We start from the raw sequence: 13,832 nt of genomic DNA, 5'->3' as shown, positions 1-13,832 counted from the left end.
TTCTTTAACTTTGATTTTTACCTTTCAAGAGCCCTTGAAAGAAGCTCCTCTTTCAAGAACCCTTGTGGTTACATTGGGCCTACCTGGAAATTTCAGGATAAGCTTCCCATCTAAAGATCTTTTACTTTATCACATCAGTAAAATCCCTTTGGCCATGTAAGATAACATATCCATAGGTTCTGAGATTGAGATGCTGATATCTTTGTAGCTCATTATTCTGTCTACCCAAAAACCCACACTGAGTTTTGTTATGGAATAAAAACCTCTACATAGATAAAAAGCATTTTTACAATTTTGTTGTTTCAAATATCAGATTTACCTGTGGTAAAAAGAATGATTTGATCATTAAAATCACAGGGATTTTAAAAGATATTGCCATTGGAAACTCAAATTGTATTTATGTAGGATATATTCATTCTGGTAATTATTTTGAACATCATAAAGCAAGCCTAAGTATCTCTCTTAAAATCAAATCAGCATTTTGTTTCTATAATCTCACCTATATTGCTGCTACCCTTTAAAAACAAAACAATAAGAACAAATCTCCTTTTAAACTTTAAGTATTATTTTATTGGCTACAGCTAACTTTACATTTTAATCAGGAATAATAGTGATGGTATTCAACATTTTGTGCTTATAGTATATTGCTATACTTAAAAAGGCATTAAAATATTCCAACTTAGTATTTCTACCATAGTTATTTTACACATTACCTTAAAGTTCATTTGCTGTAATGCATGCATAATACCTCATAATCATTTGTGCAAATGCCATTTAATTGATTCAATTAAAATAATTATAAGCCAACTGATAAAAAATATTTGCATCTTAAGATGGAATTTTCAATTTGTGATTATGAAATAATAATATTTCTAGGTGAGGAGATAGAAATTTATCACATCATATTTAGTGATATGCATGCATTATAATTATGTTTGTGCTCAGTAATCAGATAACTTTTAGAGCTGTATCTGATTTTTTTACATTTCAAATAATTTCTTATATAATATATTGTCATTCAAAAATCCTGTTATAATTTATTTTGGAATAAAATGCCATTATTATTAATGGTGATTCAGAGATAATCAACTAAAAAAATGGAGGTTTTGTCTACACATAATGAAAGTACTCTGATTAAGGAAAGACTACCATAGATTAACAAGTCTATACCCTATTTAAAATCCTGCACAGGTTTCCCACAAAGCCATGATGCTTCACACTGGCCATACAATCAAATCTAGTATCTTTTCAAATTACCATTTCCTGGGCATCAATCAGATTATCTGGGTGGAGGGGGAGGCTTTGGCATCACTGTTTTGTTAAAAACTCACCAAATAATTTTATGTGCAATCCAGGTTGAGAATGATTGCCATGAGCAAATAATGATAGATGGCAACCTACTACTGTACTGCTTAGTCATCTGTAGTTACCTACACTTAGGAACTGAGTGTCCATCCAATTCATTGATGATCATTCATAATACACAATTCTCTATAATTTTATATATACTGTAAATAATTTACATATATTTAAATTTACATATACACACAGTGAATTCAAATATATATACATACAGTAAAATTATAACCAATACTGAAAACGATTTTCTTTTTTTCTCCTAGCCAATTGTTTTAAATTACCACAATTCTTCAAATTATATTACATTTTTAGACTTAGGTGAACAGAGTCAAATCCAAATCAATTAATAACAAAGAAATATTTCCTAAATTCATGTTCTTCATGATAATCACTATTGTCTGAATTTCTATCAAATGGTAAATGTCCTAAAAATAGATATTTAGGAACTTTTATGTATTTATTTATACATGTGAGAAAGGAGTTGCCATTGAATGGACAACCACTATTACGTACCCAGAACTATGATAATTACTGTGGCTAGTTTAATTTTTTAAATGACCCCTTTGAGGTAATATATTACTGTATATATTTTTAAAATATAGACAGTATATTTTAAAATATATTAAATATATTTTTTAATTTAACATTTATAATTTAAATTTATAATTTTTTGAATGATTTTTTCTCTCTGTGAATTTATAATTTAAAATATATTTTTAAAATACGTTTATTTTGACAAAATTAATAAATGATTATTTTCACTGAAATAATATGAAGAATTTCTGGTGACTCTATGTTCCATTCAGTCACACACACACACACACACACACACACACACACATACAAGTTTCTCAACAAGAAATATATAACATTATTTTGTGTTTTTTGTTTGTTTGACTTGTTTTGTATGAAAGTCATTATGCTGATGTTGACATTCAAGGATTTTCATTATTCTTATTCATTTGTGCATTGCAATCCACAGACTGGATAAAGTATAATTATTTAGCCATACCCATATTGATACATTTAAGTTGTTTTCATTTTTTGTTATGAACCTCATTCTTGTGGAAATAATACTGCAATGACCATCCTTATGGAAACTGGTGGGTATTCCTGTAAAACAGATGCTAAGAAGTAAAATTACTGTATCATGGAATGTTTGTACTTTTGGATTTGAAGAGATAATGATGAATTGCCTTACATATGACTGTGGAATTTTACATGATAACCATCAATGAATACTCTTTTTACCATTTCTTTGCCAGATCTTGCTATCATCAAGCTTCAATTTCTGCTATTCTAATATGTAAAAAATTAATATCTCACTTGTTATAGTTTGTATGTTCTTAATTACTAGTGATATTGAACATCCTTGTATATACTTATTGGCCATTTCCATTTCCTTTTCTATGAGTTACCCAGTTATATCATCCACTACTTTTCTATTCAAGTACTAATCATTTCTTTGTAATTAATTTATTTAATTGTGATATTATTTTTTGTGTATATTTTCTTCCAGTGAGTCATCTGCATTTTTGTATCATTGACGTACTATTCTTGATAAATAAGTTTTAAAATTTTATATCGGCCCATGTATCATTTATTTCCTTTTGTTATTATGTCTTTTATTATTTATGTTAACACAGGTTTTTGTATTTTATATCTTGTTTAAGCAGAGCCTTCCTTTATTCCCAAATTCCTAAACATATTAATTATAATAGTTTCTAATACTTTATGTTTTTTAATGTTTAGGTTTATAATTCATTTGAAAATTATTTCATGAATGGTGTGAAATAGGAGTTTCTTTTAATCATGTGGAGTAAATTGTACAAATGCAGTATGATTATGCAAGTATGCATCTATTGAATAAATCGCTTTCTCCACAGACCTGATAAAATATATTTATTATAAACTTATATAACATGATTTTGTATATGAATACGTATCTGCTCTATTGATATAGTATTTGTTCTTGTGCTGATACTCTATGATTTTAAGGAATGATATCTTTATAATATCTTAACCTATGACAGCATAATTCCTACTGCCTGGTTCTTTTTTAGGACGATCTTAGCTATTGAGTCTTTTCTATATGGATTTAAGATTATCTGGTCAAGTTCTACCAAAAACTTGTTAGAATTTTTATTGGAGCTTAATTTGATTCACAAACTAATTATTGTCTTCTTGAGTATATTGTATCCTCCCTTATATGGATAAGGTATATTTCCCTATTTAGACAGATTATTTTTAGCCCATTAATAAACTTGTATTTTTAAAATATATTTTGCATCCCTTTTTAAACGGTTATTCCTAGGAAATCTGTAATTTGTGGTGTTATAATGAAGCTATATTTATTTCATCCTATTATTTGGGGAATATATTTCTTCAGTGAGGAACTAGTGAGTTTCATCTGCTCATTACCCTGTATCAAACAGAATTGATCATGGATTGAGTTGTCCTTCATTCCAGTCTTTAAAACCAGCAAGCTCTGTGATAGTACTAAAGTTGGAACTCTCACCAGTTAAGTCTCTTGGGCTTCCAAATATCATGTTCAGAAATAATATTGCCTGAAAACATTATTTGTCCTTTTTTCCTTTCTCATATTTCTAACTCATCTATCTTTGTTGACTTGATGTATTTGCTAGAAGCCTCAGAAAATGTTAAATACTAAGGGTTTTATTGGAGATTTTAATTTTTCCCTAGTATCAATAGGCATGCTTTTACTATCTAACTATTAAATAAAACTTTACTGAAAATTCCTTCCCTAGGCTAAGGAAATTTTATTTCTTGAAATAATTTTTAAAATTTAGAGTTTTATAATAATAAAATGTATTTCATCTATTTTTAACAGGACAAACTACTATCAGATATATGTATTAATAAAACACTAGTAGGTTTTTCAGAAATCTTTAGAAATAATTATGATAGTAATAGCAGTTACAAATGTCTGTGTGCCTCATTTATGGATGATACTATGGATGTTTTTTATACACTTGTTTGATGACAGTACAACAATATTTCAGTAGTCATTCTTAGATTATAAAATGTAAATACTATGACCAAATTCACTTAGCTAAAAAATAAACCTGGGATTTGAACTCTGATCTGAGTGATTACATCTGCCACCACACTGACACTGTAATCTGAATAGAAGCTAGTTTCATGATAAGCACCAGAATTACGATATGCATGGTAATATTTATGTTTAAATATCAGTACCATTGTTTAGAAAATGCTTCTAACAACACCCATATGATTTAGGACACTTCTACATCAACTCAGTCTGGTCCTTGAGTTGCTTCTTGGACCTTAAATTTCCAAAAGGCATTGAAAGAAAATGTGAAAACATTAAAATATTTCAGAGACAGGAACCATGTTTCAGTCTCTTTGTACAATTTTAAAATGTGAAAATATTAAAATATTGTCTATTTTAATTTTTTATATTTTATCTTATTAAATGTGAAAATATTAAAATAAGTCAGAGACAGCAACTGTGTTTTAGTTTCTTTGCACTGTTGTTCATAACTTTTTGCCCTGCTGACACTCGGCCCACATTGGCAACTAAATAACTAAACTTAATTTGGTTTGTGTTATATAGTTCAACCTCTCAGTATCACCAGGGAAACAAAATGGAACAAGTTATATTCATATGACAATGACTCAATACATGAGGAATTATACTCTTTGGGTTTTTTGTTACAAGATACACTTATGAAAATATCTTGTTCTTAATTCTGAACAGCCTACTCTTGTTTCACTTTGTTGCATCTCCTAAGGTTTCCAGGACACTTCTATATTACTTTACCCTTGAAGCTGGGACAGAATTGTGAATTGGATACATTTTCTTCTTCAGGATTTGTGTTTCCTGGAGGATAAAATGTGTTGAGTGTGTTTTTAAAATGCTATTTGACAGCTAGAAGTGAAAAATAGTGTAAATTCTGACCTTGAAGTTTTTCTATACACTTTCTTGCAACTGGATAAAGTACTTAGTTTATTCCATATGGAGTTTTCCATCTTGTTTCATATAATAGAGCCTCAGTCAAAATAGTCTGTACATTAACTATATCACATTACAACATTAACCTGCCATTCAGTATTATAAAATGGAACACACTGAAATTTCTTAAAAGCCAATCTCAAAGTTTTATTGAATTTAAAATGCTATGTGTCGCACTTCCAAAATAAAACTGAATTATCCCATTTAATTGTATAAATCATTTCTGTACTTAATTCCTAGACATTAACTGCTTCAGGAATATTTTAAGCATACTGGAAAAGGGCTCAGATTTAAGTATATAAAAATATGGGAGGAATATATTTGTGGCCAATTTTAACCCTGACTTAAGTGAATATACTATCTAGATATTAACTATTGCAGGTACAGCATAAGATTTATTGAAAAAGATGTATGAAGGTCAAAAAAGATCATGTTAAATAGATAGCAAATTAACCAGAGATCTAGTTTGTGGATTATAAGACAAGCTAAGTATGTGAAATTACTTATAAAAATGAACTTAAGACAATGTTATATAGTGGTACAAATTGGCTAGCAAATAATAATAACAGCCTCTTCTAAAATTTTTACTGAGTCAGGCCTCTTTCTAAGCTCTTTTCATATAATAACTCACTTAAGCTTTCCAACAATCCTATGAAGAATTTGCAGACAGAATTCCAGTTTTTTCATTAAGCAAATAGAGGCTTAGTGAAATTAGTGAAGTAGTAAATAGTACACCAAGATTTTAAATCCAGGCAATCTGGTCCAAGAACCTGTGACCTGATATGACAATGATTCAAAGTACAGTAATAATAAAATCAAATGATTTTTAGAAAAAATTTTTTTGTTAATATTCTATTTTTTGTAATGATACAAGAAAAAATGAATTTAATACATACATATTTGCAAGAGTTATATTGGTCATTGATAGCTGTAAAAAAAAGAATTGAATAAAATTATAAACATGACTCTGATGACCAAAGAAGCAATTCTGAAATTTCAAGACCTAATTCCAACAATGCATATAGGCATACCTCTGGCAAAAAAAAAAAAAAAAAAAAAAAAAAAAAAAAAAAAACAACCACCTAAAACCAGACTTTCTGTTAAATAGAATCTCTATATTTAATCTAATATTCTTTCCCTCTCCACATGTTTCTCCAAGTCAAGGCTTGTGAGCAACATGAGTTCTTGGTCGCAGTAACAGAATCAAGGCTGGCTAACTGAACCATCAAAGGAATTTATTGGCTGAATCTTGGGCAAATCACAGATCAATTGGGAAGACTGGAAAACCAAGCTCAGAAAATGAACAGGAGTCATGGGAAAGTGGATGCCAAAAACATAACTAATACATTCTGGAGGATTAGTGTGTTTCAGACACTGCTATAGTGCATGCCCAACCTTAACACCACCATTGCTTCCAGGAACATTCTTCCCTCTCCTAGCAGTGTTAGTCACTTTCTCCAGAATCAAAGTCATGTGCCTAATTAGTGAACCTGGCTAATCTATCTGCATCTTAGCCATCAAACAGAAGAAAATGGAAGGCAAGATTCTTCTTCCCTTCGAGACTAGTACTATAGGAACCCCGTTCCCCAATGCAAAAAAAAAAACAATTATGCCAGGTACTCAAAAAATTATATGTTTATATGGTCAGAATCTTTATTTTCCAGTATTCAAGTACATCTGTCTTAGATCATGCTATTTGTAATATGCTATAGCAGAGAAATTGTTAGGAAGTTGTAGATCATAATTAAATCAGCTATTTCACCACTGAATTTATTTATTAAATACTTTTTAATATTTACTATGAGCCAGACACTGTTGTGAGTCTTAAAAAAATACTGATTTAACATTCACAAAAACTCTGATGTAGGTACAATAATTAACCCTGATTTCACTCATGAAGGAACTGAGATACTGTTATGTAATTTACAAAGATCACCCTCTAGAAATCACAGAGGTGATATTTGACTGATGTAGTTAGGTTTCACAGTCTATGCTTTTAACCATTATTTCATGCCACCTCTCTCTGCACCACCTCTCTCTGTGGTCTTCCATATGAAAATTCCTTGATACTAACAACATTTTTATTATTTTCATCCCCAAGTAGGACAGATAACCAAATGAAGATTCATCATTCCATAAAAGCATGTTATCTGAAACCTCAATGATTTTTTTTTTTAATCAGGTATAGTCTATAGCAAGCACTATCACTGCTTCATCTAGAAACTGTCTCCGTCTCTAGTCATTTCTGTGCATCCTTCTTTTTCTCCTCTGTAGTCTCTGTGCTTTTGCCTACAGTCTGCACCTGCACTTCTTCCTGAGAATTGCCATTGGACTGCTGAAACTGTTTTGCTTAAATAAGCAGACATACAGAAGTGTCCTTGAGATTTATACACCCCTGAAGTGGGCCTTTTTCAATAACTGATTCACATAGAAGTAGGAAGCCCAGCACAATTGCCTTGAAGAGGACAATCTCTAAGGTGTAACTTAAAATCCAGCATTCTCCTCAGGGAGCAGGCTAAACTTACCCTCCTTAAGACTTTGCCTGAAATCATGTCCATGCTTGCTCTCTCTTTTCCCTGGTCTGCTTGACCCATCTTTAAATCTGGAGAGCTATTCCTTAACAAATCTCACCCACAGAACCCCTCACCTTCTGGAGAACCTGACCAATGACAGGGACCTAGAGAACACAGAGACAGTTACTGATTAGCTTAAGTGCAAAAATGATGCATTGGAGGCACGTTGGACAATTCATGAAAGTACTAGGAAGTTTAAAAGCTGCTGTAGAAAACTGATAGGGAGCAAAGTGTCTGGAATCCAACAACATAAGAAATTCCATGCTATAAAATATGTAACTCCACAGTTCACACACACTAGCATCACCACTACTAAAAACTTCTCACCACTAGTATCACTACCCCTACCAGTCATTGGCCCTGCCAATAGACTGTTAACCCTGACACTTCTAGTATAAAATTGTGCCTACCCTCTCAGAAAGACTAGGAAATGCCTGCCTGCTCCATTTTAACAACTGGACCCACACAATTTGAAGAAAACCAAGTATTTGCTATGTTCAAACCTTCCTAGGGTTTAATTTTTAAATACTCCAATTTTCTTTTGTAATTTTAATCATTAATTTCACTTATGTAGAATGTTCTTTTTCCCTATTATCTTGCATTCTCTATATATCTAAATCCTACCCATCTCATATAATATAACTCAAAGGCTAGTTAGAGAACATCACATAGTCCCTGATTTACCCTTTAAAAACTATCCCTCCATACTTTGGACACTATTTAGTACTTTATCAATATGTTAATATTTATATCCTCTATGAGACTAAGTTCTTTCTGGGCATTTAACATGGCTTAGCAGAATATCTTGACAACAATTGGTATAATAAAATTTGTCAAATAAATTAGAGCAAGAGCTGGGGAAATATTAGGAGAGGGATTTGGTAGACTCAACAGGATTTAGCAGCTGATTAAATCTGGAAGGTGGAAGGAAAAGTTGTTACATTTGTTTTCCAGAATTCAAGCTTCAGTGTTTAAGTACAAGATGATGCCATTAGGATATTTAAAGAAAATAGAAGTAGTAGTCTTGATAATTGGAATTGTAATACGTATCAATTTAGTTTGGGGCATACTGAGTTTGAAATTCTTAATGTATTTTTAGGTTGACAAATGTAATATAGACTCAAAAAAATTGAGCCTGAAACTCAAGTGAAACATCTAAAATTAAGAGTTAAGTGCTTTAAGAATAGAAGTGATAATAGAAAGCTCCATAAGTAGATGAGACCACTCAGAAAGGTAATTCGCAGAACAAGAAAAGAATATAAATACAGTTGACCCCTGAAAAACCTGGGGGTTAGGGGGCACGGACCCCACATACAGTCAAAAATCTGGATATAACTTTTGGCCTCCCTTAAATTTAACTCTTAATGGCATATTATTGATCAGGAGACTTACAAATAGCATAGACAGTTAATTACCACATATTTTGTATGTCATATCTATTGTATATCATATTCTTATGACAAAGTAAACCTGAGAAAATAAAATGTTATTAAGAAAATTATAAAAAAGAAAAAATATATTTACTATTCACTAAGTAGAAGTGGATCATTGTAAAGGTCTTATTCCCTATCTTCTTGTTGAGTAGGCTGAGAAGGAGGAGGAGGACTTGGTCTTGCTATCTCAAGGGTAGCAGACATAAAAAACAATCCGCATAGAACTGAACCAATATAGTTCAAACTCACGTTGTTTGAGGGTCGGTGATCAAATAGACTAATATCTACATATATTTTATACACCCAGGGAATATCTATTTTTTCTTGGATTTTTCAATATTTCTATGTTACATGGTTCATCTGCAAGTTTTTTCAACTTGTCATAAATCTCTACATATTTTTCCAATATATTTATTTGTTTAAATCCACATAAAAGTGGACCCACACAATTCAAACCTACGTTTTTCAAGGGTCAACTGTATTTTGATAAGAAGCCTCATAAAATGCCAACATTTGGGAAGCAAGACAAAAGGATGGCAAGTAGAGGGAAAACAGAGTAGAATTGAGATTGGGAAACCAATGCATTTCAGAGATCAAAGAAGGATGACATCCTAGAAGAAATCATCTTTCATGCTATCTGCGTGGCCCCAATTCATCAACCATTCTTGCATTAATGTTCTTTGCTTTGTAACTTTACAGTTCCTGACACAAAATACAGAATGTGTTTTCCAACTCCTTGATGTGGGGTCAGCCATGGAACTTAATTTGGCTGATGAAATATGGACAGAAGTGAGAGTGACCAATTCCAAGGCTAGGCCTTAAGAAGCTTCACAGATTTCAACTTGCCCTTTGGGACTTTTTGCCATTATCATGAGAAGAACATGCCCTGGACAGCCTACTGGGCCAAGTAAAATAACAGACTCATGAAGCATATTTGGATTTCATCTGCACATAGAGCTGCCCCCAAGGCCAGCCAGGAGCAGCAGAGAAACCTCAGCTGACTCACAAATGTGAATAAAATAAATGTATGTTGTCATATGCCACTGAGAAGGAGGAGCTTAGTGACAGAGGACATTGGTGACTTCAGCAAAATCATTGGCTGTGTGGCAATGGGGCCAAAAATCTGCTATCAGTGGCTGGAAGGATAAATTAAAAAGAGTAAACTGGAGTCAATGAGAAGCTGGTCATTGAAGGGCTCCCACTAATTGAGATAATAACTTTATGAAGACTAAATATAAGCCTAAAACAGTGCATGGTTCCATGTACTTATTTTGAATGCATAACTCAGGGAATGGACTTTCACATATACTAATACATGTTGAAACTTAAACTATTAGTCATTAATGGAGAAAATTCAGACCAGAGAGGGAGCTAATTTTGGTTAAGATCTATCTTTGACATGTCTGCTTAAATTATGTTGTATAGAAAACATAGTCTTTATTGTGCACTTAGAAATTATCACATAATACAAACTTCCCTTCTGCAGGAGAAAAACTGCCAGGATTTCACCTTAGTAACAGCAACTATATAAACTGTAAATAGGCCGGGCGCGGTGGCTCAAGCCTGTAATCCCAGCACTTTGGGAGGCCGAGACGGGCGGATCACGAGGTCAGGAGATCGAGACCATCCTGGCTAATACGGTGAAACCCCGTCTCTACTAAAAAATACAAAAAACTAGCCGGGCGACGAGGCGGGCGCCTGTAGTCCCAGCTACTCGGGAGGCTGAGGCAGGAGAATGGCGTGAACCAGGGAGGCGGAGCTTGCAGTAAGCTGAGAGCCGGCCACTGCACTCCAGCCTGGGCGGCAGAGCAAGACTCCGTCTCAAAAAAAAAAAAAAAAAAAACTGTAAATAACACGTAAATAGAGGAAACAAGGTGAATCACACAAATGATAAAAAGAACAGTTAAATATTGGCAATTTGGTAAATTGGCCCAGATGCAAATTAATAATGTTTTATATAAGGAAAACATATCAAAAGGCATGCCTGTTCATTTATTTTGACATTTTATAATTTAGTCTAATTATTTGTGAAACTGTAACCCATTCAGCTGGCCTTTGGTGTAGTTTATGAAAAATAATGACTCGTGAAAAATAATGACATTTAGTCAAAGAAGCACTTGCTTCCACTTTCTATAGTACATTCAGGCAAGATACTTAGTGCAATAATTAATTAAAAACTAAAATGTCAAATCTTACCCATTTCTCTGTACATTAGCCAAAGACACATATGGACTCGAAACCAGAGAATTCAAAATGGGTTCTTAGTTAAATCCATGCATTTTCAGAGACAAATCTGTGAAATTAATTCTCTGAGCAACGCATATTATGCCTACATATTATGCCTAATTATTAGCCTTGTATATCAAATACACTTTTATTTAGACTAACATGTCTTATTTTACCATTTTATCAGTTTATTCAAACTTTGTATAATCTTATATTTCAATGTACTGTACATATCTTCGTTGTTGACACTTTGCCCCTCGAAAACCAAAGAGCAATGATACAGGGGACTTTAAACTCTATTTTAGCTAATTCATATATTAATACTATACTTTGGAAATGATTATTTTAAGAACAAGTAATCACAGATTTTTTTTTTCTTAAATTTTGCTGGTTTCATTTTTAAGTAATTTACTACATATGAAATAATTCCTAGTTTTGTCAAGGCTGCAAATGTATTTTGCTCACTGCAAATTATGGAGACCACATACAAGTGCAACCTAGCAACATTTCCTCCAATTTGGTTTTCTAAGTAAACGAAGCCTGCAGCACAGTCTTTCCTTAATAAGGGATGAATGTGAGTCTTTTCTGATAAATTAAAGGGCGCATTTATTAAACAAAGATGATGTTATTGATTCAAAGGGCATGCTCTTCAAGCAGTTTTTTTTCTAATTGTTGTGCTGATCCATCTATGTTTTACATTTCACTTCCCATTATAGCAATACACATTTTATAAAATGCCCGGCGAAGCTTAGAGGCTTATTAGAGGCATAGCATGATACAGTACTCACTGGCCAGTGAACAGTGGACCTCATGACCTTGGCATTATTAATGGTAAGTTGAGCTAACTGCCTGATAGGCACATTAATTCCGGTGTCAATACTAAGGAGAATTTCTGTTTGAAGTAATATAAATTATATATGTACAACTAAAAGGAGAGACCAGCAATATAAATATTTGGAAGTAAATTTTTTAAGTTAAAAAGAAAATATACTTTTTCATCTTCTTTCTATCTGTGCAAATAAAATTTTTTTAGAAAAGTAATGACATTGGTCTGCACTTGCAGAAACAGCAGCCCATGAGACATTCATTTCGAGGGTTGCAGTCTTCTTTAATTGCATGAACAACATTAACTCATAGGATAGAAAGGTGCCATCGAATCTTGTTCATTTTCCTTGCAAAAGATGTACTTCTAACTTTATAGAAATTCTGCGAGGAATACCTAGCAGATTAAGCATGAAACACTTCCTTAGTAAGATGACAAAATGTTATTTTATAAAGATTGTCTCCTGTCATTTCAGTAGATGCTCTCAGTCCATCTGAAAATAGTTTGAATTTTGTCATTATTGAATGTAGTGCATACAATATGTCAATTAGGCCAGCTTTGTCAATTGTGTTGTTCATATTTTCTACATCTTTACTGATTTGTTTAAGCTGCAGGTATTATCAATTCTTGAAGTTTTGTGAAGGGTAACTTTATATGTAGTTTGAAACTATGTATTGATTACACAGAGATTTAGAAAGGTCATATTTTCCCATTGATTTACTACTTCATCATTATGAAATGTCATTCTTCATCTTCAGCAATGTTTTTAACTTAAAATCATCTTTGATATTAATAAAGCAACATATATTTTTGCTTTATATTCACATGATATATCTTTTATTCCATCTTTTGAATTTCAATCTCTCTATATTCTTATATTATGGTGTTCCTCTTAAGAGCAACATACGGCCGGGCGCGGTGGCTCAAGCCTGTAATCCCAGCACTTTGGGAGGCCGAGACGGGCAGATCACGAGGTCAGGAGATCGAGAACATCCTGGCTAACACGGTGAAACCCTGTCTCTACGAAAAATACAAAAACTAGCCGGGCGAGGTGGCGGGCGCCTGTAGTCCCAGCTACTCGGGAGGCTGAGGCAGGAGAATGGCGTAAACCCGGGAGGCGGAGCTTGCAGTGAGCTGAGATCCGGCCACTGCACTCCAGCCTGGGCGACAGAGCGAGACTCCGTCTCAAAAAAAAAAAAAAAAAAAAAAAAGAGCAACATACACTTGAGGGTTTTTTTCTAACCCAATCTAACAAATCTTATTCTTTTCTAGAAATATTTTGTTCATTTTCATTGAATGAAATTTGGTATATATTTACTGTCATATCTGCCATTTAGTTACTTGTTTTCTCTTTGACTAACCTGCTTTAAGCTCTCATTATCTTCTTTCTTGTTTTCTTTTACAGTAACCTGGGTTTGTTT

The sequence above is a fragment of the Trachypithecus francoisi genome, unplaced genomic scaffold (assembly GCF_009764315.1).
Source record: "Trachypithecus francoisi isolate TF-2019V2 unplaced genomic scaffold, Tfra_2.0 Lachesis_group2, whole genome shotgun sequence".
NCBI classification, from domain to species: domain Eukaryota; kingdom Metazoa; phylum Chordata; class Mammalia; order Primates; family Cercopithecidae; genus Trachypithecus; species Trachypithecus francoisi.
This window is presented reverse-complemented; position numbering follows the sequence as displayed.